The sequence below is a fragment of the Mobula birostris genome, chromosome 13 (assembly GCF_030028105.1).
Source record: "Mobula birostris isolate sMobBir1 chromosome 13, sMobBir1.hap1, whole genome shotgun sequence".
Lineage (NCBI taxonomy): Eukaryota > Metazoa > Chordata > Chondrichthyes > Myliobatiformes > Myliobatidae > Mobula > Mobula birostris.
Genome location: NC_092382.1, coordinates 33,979,361 through 33,985,360, shown reverse-complemented (window position 1 = coordinate 33,985,360; position 6,000 = coordinate 33,979,361).

Below are 6,000 nucleotides of genomic sequence, written 5' to 3'. Positions count from 1 at the left end.
GTTACAGACCCCTTTGTTTACTTTCGCCACTAAGTGTGGGCCATTGTCAGAGCTCAGCATCTCTGGCAGGCCGTACTTGGGAATTATTTCCTGTAATAATACCTTCACAACAGTCATAGCAGCATTACTGGTAGTTGGAACAGCTTCAATCCATCTATTAAACAAGTCTATAATAACTATGCAGTATCTATAGCAATGCACTCTAGGCAATTCAATAAAATCAACTTGTAGACGTGAAAAAGGTTCACCTGTCAAGGGAGACATACCCGGTGTACAGGGTACAGGTTACCAACCATTCCCTCCTTTTCGGGATGTGTACAATATTGGTAAAAACTGTGCAGGAACACAAACCTGTCCCACTGGGGTGATCCAAAAACCTATATCGGGGTCTTTCTGGCACCCCATCTGGGACCACAGTTTGCGTTCCTCCTCAGAGGCATCCCCCTGAAAAGTATGTACCTCCCGCATGTCTAGCAAATCCATTCTGCTTAAGTCACGGAAGGTTGCTTGAAGGAAACCGAGGGAACTACAACTACCAAGGGTTCGACCGCACTTTTGGCTGTCTTATCCGCTAAAACATTGCCTGTAGTGACCCGGTCGGACATGCGGGTGTGGGCCGCACATTTAATAATAGACAAGACTCGAGATAGCTGTAGAGCGGTGAGTAAGTTGTTTACAAAGGTGGCATTACTAATGGGGTGGTCAGAGGCAGTCAGGAATCCCCATGTTCCCAGAGGACCCCGTAGTCATAGAAAATAGTTGCAGGAGTAGGCCATTCGGCCCTTCAAGCCTGCACCGCCATTCAGTATGATCATGGCTGATTATCCAACTCAGAACCCTGTACCAGCCTTCCCTCCATACCCCCTGATCCCTTTAGCCACAAGGGCCATATCTAACTTCCTCTTAAATATAGCCAATGAACTGGCCTCAACTGTTTCCTGTGGCAGAGAATTCCACAGATTCACCACTCTCTGTGTGAAGAAGTTTTTCCTCATCTCGGTCCTAAAAGTCTTTTCCTTTATCCTCAAACTGTGACCCCTCGTTCTGGACTTCCCCAACATCGGGAACAATCTTCCTGCATCGAGCCTATCCAATCCTTTTAGGATTTTATACGTTTCAATAAGATCCCCCCTCAATCTTCTAAATTCCAACGAGTATAAGCCTAGTCGATCCAGTCTTTCATCATATGAAAGTCCTGCCATCCCAGGAATCAATCTGGTGAACCTTCTTTGTACTCCCTCTATGGCAAGAATGTCTTTCCTCAGATTAGGGGACCAAAACTGCACACAATACTCCAGGTGCGGTCTCACCAAGGCCTTGTACAACTCCAGTAGTACCTCCCTGCTCCTGTACTCGAATCCTCTCGCTATAAATGCCAGCATACCATTCGCCTTTTTCACCGCCTGCTGTACCTGCATGCCCACTTTCAATGACTGGTGTATAATGACACCCAGGTCTCGTTGCACCTCCCCTTTTCCTAATCGGCCACCATTCAGATAATCTGTTTTCCTGTTTTTGCCACCAAAGTAGGATATTTTAAAAGGCTAGTCGCAGAGCAAGTCTTCACAATGAAACTTTGCCTTCTGTTGCAAGGCAGTTTTAAGCTCAATTTGCCAATCAAACTGGGATTCACTGGGTATCCTTACTTGTTGATCGGCGGTAGATCCATTTGGATAGGAATACTGGGAAAAATTGTTTACACATTCAGTCGCTGATGCCAAAGGCATGGATTTCAGAGGGTGTCTGCGAACCGATGGTGTTCTACAATGCGGAACCCGAATCTACATTGTTCTCACCAATACGGAGGCTGACACACCACAGGAACAGGATATACACTCCCTCATCTCAGACTCTCTCCCTCCCCCGAGACCCTCACTAAACACTGGACACTCCCTCACCTCAGACTCTCTCCCTCCCCCGAGACCCTCACTAAACACCGGACACTCCCTCACCTCAGACTCTCTCCCTCCCCCGAGACCCTCACTAAACACCAGACACTCCCTCACCTCAGACTCTCTCCCTCCCCCGAGACCCTCACTAAACACTGGACACTCCCTCACCTCAGACTCTCTCCCTCCCCCGAGACCCTCACTAAGCACCGGACACTCCCTCACCTCAGACACTCTCCCTCCCCCGAGACCCTCACTACACACCGGACACTCCCTCACCTCAGACTCTCTCCCTCCCCAGAGACCCTGACTAAACACCAGACACTCCCTCACCTCAGACTCTCTCCCTCCCCCGAGACCCTCACTAAACACCGGACACTCCCTCACCTCAGACTCTCTCCATCCTCCGAGACCCTCACTAAACACCGGACACTCCCTCACCTCAGACATTCTCCCTCCCCCCGAGACCCTCACTACACACCGGACACTCCCTCACCTCAGACCCTCTCCATCCCCCGAGACCCTCACTAAACACCGGACACTCCCTCACCTCAGACTCTCTCCCTCCCCCGAGACCCTCACTAAACACCGGACACTCCCTCACCTCAGACTCTCTCCCACCCCCTAGACCCTCACTAAACACCGGACACTCCCTCACCTCAGACTCTCTCCCTCCCCCGAGACCCTCACTACACACCGGACACTCCCTCACCTCAGACTCTCTCCCTCCCCCGAGACCCTCACTAAACACCGGACACTCCCTCACCTCAGACTCTCTCCCTCCCCCGAGACCCTCACTAAACACCAGACACTCCCTCACCTCAGACTCTCTCCCTCCCCCGAGACCCTCACTACACACCGGACACTCCCTCACCTCAGACTCTCTCCCTCCCCAGAGACCCTGACTAAACACCAGACACTCCCTCACCTCAGACTCTCTCCCTCCCCCGAGACCCTCACTAAACACCGGACACTCCCTCACCTCAGACTCTCTCCATCCTCCGAGACCCTCACTAAACACCGGACACTCCCTCACCTCAGACATTCTCCCTCCCCCCGAGACCCTCACTACACACCGGACACTCCCTCACCTCAGACCCTCTCCCTCCCCCGAGACCCTCACTAAACACCGGACACTCCCTCACCTCAGACTCTCTCCCTCCCCCGATACCCTCACTAAACACCGGACACTCCCTCACCTCAGACTCTCTCCCACCCCCTAGACCCTCACTAAACACCGGACACTCCCTCACCTCAGACTCTCTCCCTCCCCCGAGACCCTCACTAAACACCGGACACTCCCTCACCTCAGACTCTCTGCTTCCCCCCTGAGACCCTCACTACACACCAGACACTCCCTCCCCTCAGACTCTCTCCCTCCCCCGAGACCCTCACTACACACCGGACACTCCCTCACCTCAGACTCTCTCCCTCCCCCGAGACCCTCACTAAACACCGGACACTCCCTCACCTCAGACTCTCTCCCTCCCCCGAGACCCTCACTAAACACCAGACACTCCCTCACCTCAGACTCTCTCCCTCCCCCGAGACCCTCACTAAACACTGGACACTCCCTCACCTCAGACTCTCTCCCTCCCCCGAGACCCTCACTAAACACCGGATACTCCCTCACCTCAGACACTCTCCCTCCCCCGAGACCCTCACTACACACCGGACACTCCCTCACCTCAGACTCTCTCCCTCCCCAGAGACCCTCACTAAACACCGGACACTCCCTCACCTCAGACTCTCTCCCTCCCCCGAGACCCTCACTAAACACCGGACACTCCCTCCCCTCAGACTCTCTCCATCCTCCGAGACCCTCACTAAACACCGGACACTCCCTCACCTCAGACATTCTCCCTCCCCCCGAGACCCTCACTACACACCGGACACTCCCTCACCTCAGACCCTCTCCCTCCCCCGAGACCCTCACTAAACACCGGACACTCCCTCACCTCAGACTCTCTCCCTCCCCCGAGACCCTCACTAAACACCGGACACTCCCTCACCTCAGACTCTCTCCCTCCCCCGAGACCCTCACTACACACCGGACACTCCCTCACCTCAGACTCTCTCCCTCCCCCGAGACCCTCACTAAACACCGGACACTCCCTCACCTCAGACTCTCTGCTTCCCCCCTGAGACCCTCACTACACACCGGTCACTCCCTCCCCTCAGACTCTCTCCCTCCCCCGAGACCCTCACTACACACCGGACACTCCCTCACCTCAGACTCTCTCCCTCCCCCGAGACCCTCACTAAACACCGGACACTCCCTCACCTCAGACTCTCTCCCTCCCCCGAGACCCTCACTACACACCGGACACTCCCTCACCTCAGACTCTCTCCCTCCCCCGAGACCCTCACTAAACACCGGACACTCCCTCACCTCAGACTCTCTCCCTCCCCAGAGACCCTCACTAAACACCAGACACTCCCTCACCTCAGACTCTCTCCCTCCCCCGAGACCCTCACTAAACACCGGACACTCCCTCACCTCAGACACTCTCCCTCTCCCGAGACCCTCACTACACACCGGACACTCCCTCACCTCAGACTCTCTCCCTCCCCAGAGACCCTCACTAAACACCAGACACTCCCTCACCTCAGACTCTCTCCCTCCCCCGAGACCCTCACTAAACACCAGACACTGCCTCACCTCAGACTCTCTCCCTCCCCCGAGACCCTCACTAAACACCAGACACTCCCTCACCTCAGACTCTCTCCCTCCCCCGAGACGCTCACTACACACCGGACACTCCCTCACCTCAGACTCTTTCCCTCCCACTAAACACTGGATACTCCCTCACCTCAGACTCTCTCCCTCCCCCCGAGACCCTCACTACACACCGGACACTCCCTCTGCTCAGACTCTCTCCCTCCCCCGAGACCCTCACTAAACACCAGACACTCCCTCACCTCAGACTCTTTCTCCCCCGAGACCCTCACTAAACACCGGACACTCCCTCCCCTCAGACTCTCTCTCTCACCGCAAGCCCCTCACTAAACACCGGACACTCCCTCACCTCAGACTCTCTCCCTCCCCCGAGACCCTCACTAAACACCGGACACTCCCTCACCTCAGACTCTCTCCCTCCCCCGAGACCCTCACTAAACACCAGACACTCCCTCACCTCAGACTCTCTCCCTCCCCCGAGACCCTCACTAAACACAGGACACTCCCTCACCTCAGACTCTCTCCCTCCCCCGAGACCCTCACTAAACACCAGACACTCCCTCACCTCAGACTCTCTCCCTCCCCCGAGACGCTCACTACACACCGGACACTCCCTCACCTCAGACTCTTTCCCTCCCCCGAGACCCTCACTAAACACTGGATACTCCCTCACCTCAGACTCTCTCCCTCCCCCCGAGACCCTCACTACACACCGGACACTCCCTCTGCTCAGACTCTCTCCCTCCCCCGAGACCCTCACTAAACACCAGACACTCCCTCACCTCAGACTCTTTCTCCCCCGAGACCCTCACTAAACACCGGACACTCCCTCCCCTCAGACTCTCTCTCTCACCGCGAGCCCCTCACTAAACACCGGACACTCCCTCACCTCAGACTCTCTCCCTCCCCCGAGACCCTCACTAAACACCGGACACTCCCTCACCTCAGACTCTCTCCCTCCCCCGAGACCCTCACTAAACACAGGACACTCCCTCACCTCAGACTCTCTCCCTCCCCCGAGACCCTCACTAAACACCGGACACTCCCTCACCTCAGAAGCTGCTCGGACTCGGTCAGACTGAGCGGAGTTTTCCAGACGGATGAAAAGCGCAGAGCGGAGCTCGCGCAACCGACAGGAATTCTCGACCAATGGGGGAGAGCGATTGGAGCTCGCGCCTTGTACGGAGCCACTGACCAATGGTGGAGAGAGATTGGAGCTCGTGCCGTAGGCGGGGTTATTGACCAATGGTAGAGTGCGATTGGAATTCGCGCCGTAGGCGGTGTTATTGACCAATGGTGGAGGGAGATTGGAGCTCGTGCCGTAGGCGGGGTTATTGACCAATGGTAGAGTGCGATTGGAATTCGCGCCGTAGGCGGTGTTATTGACCAATGGTGGAGGGAGATTGGAGTTCGCGCTAAGGGCGGGGGTAT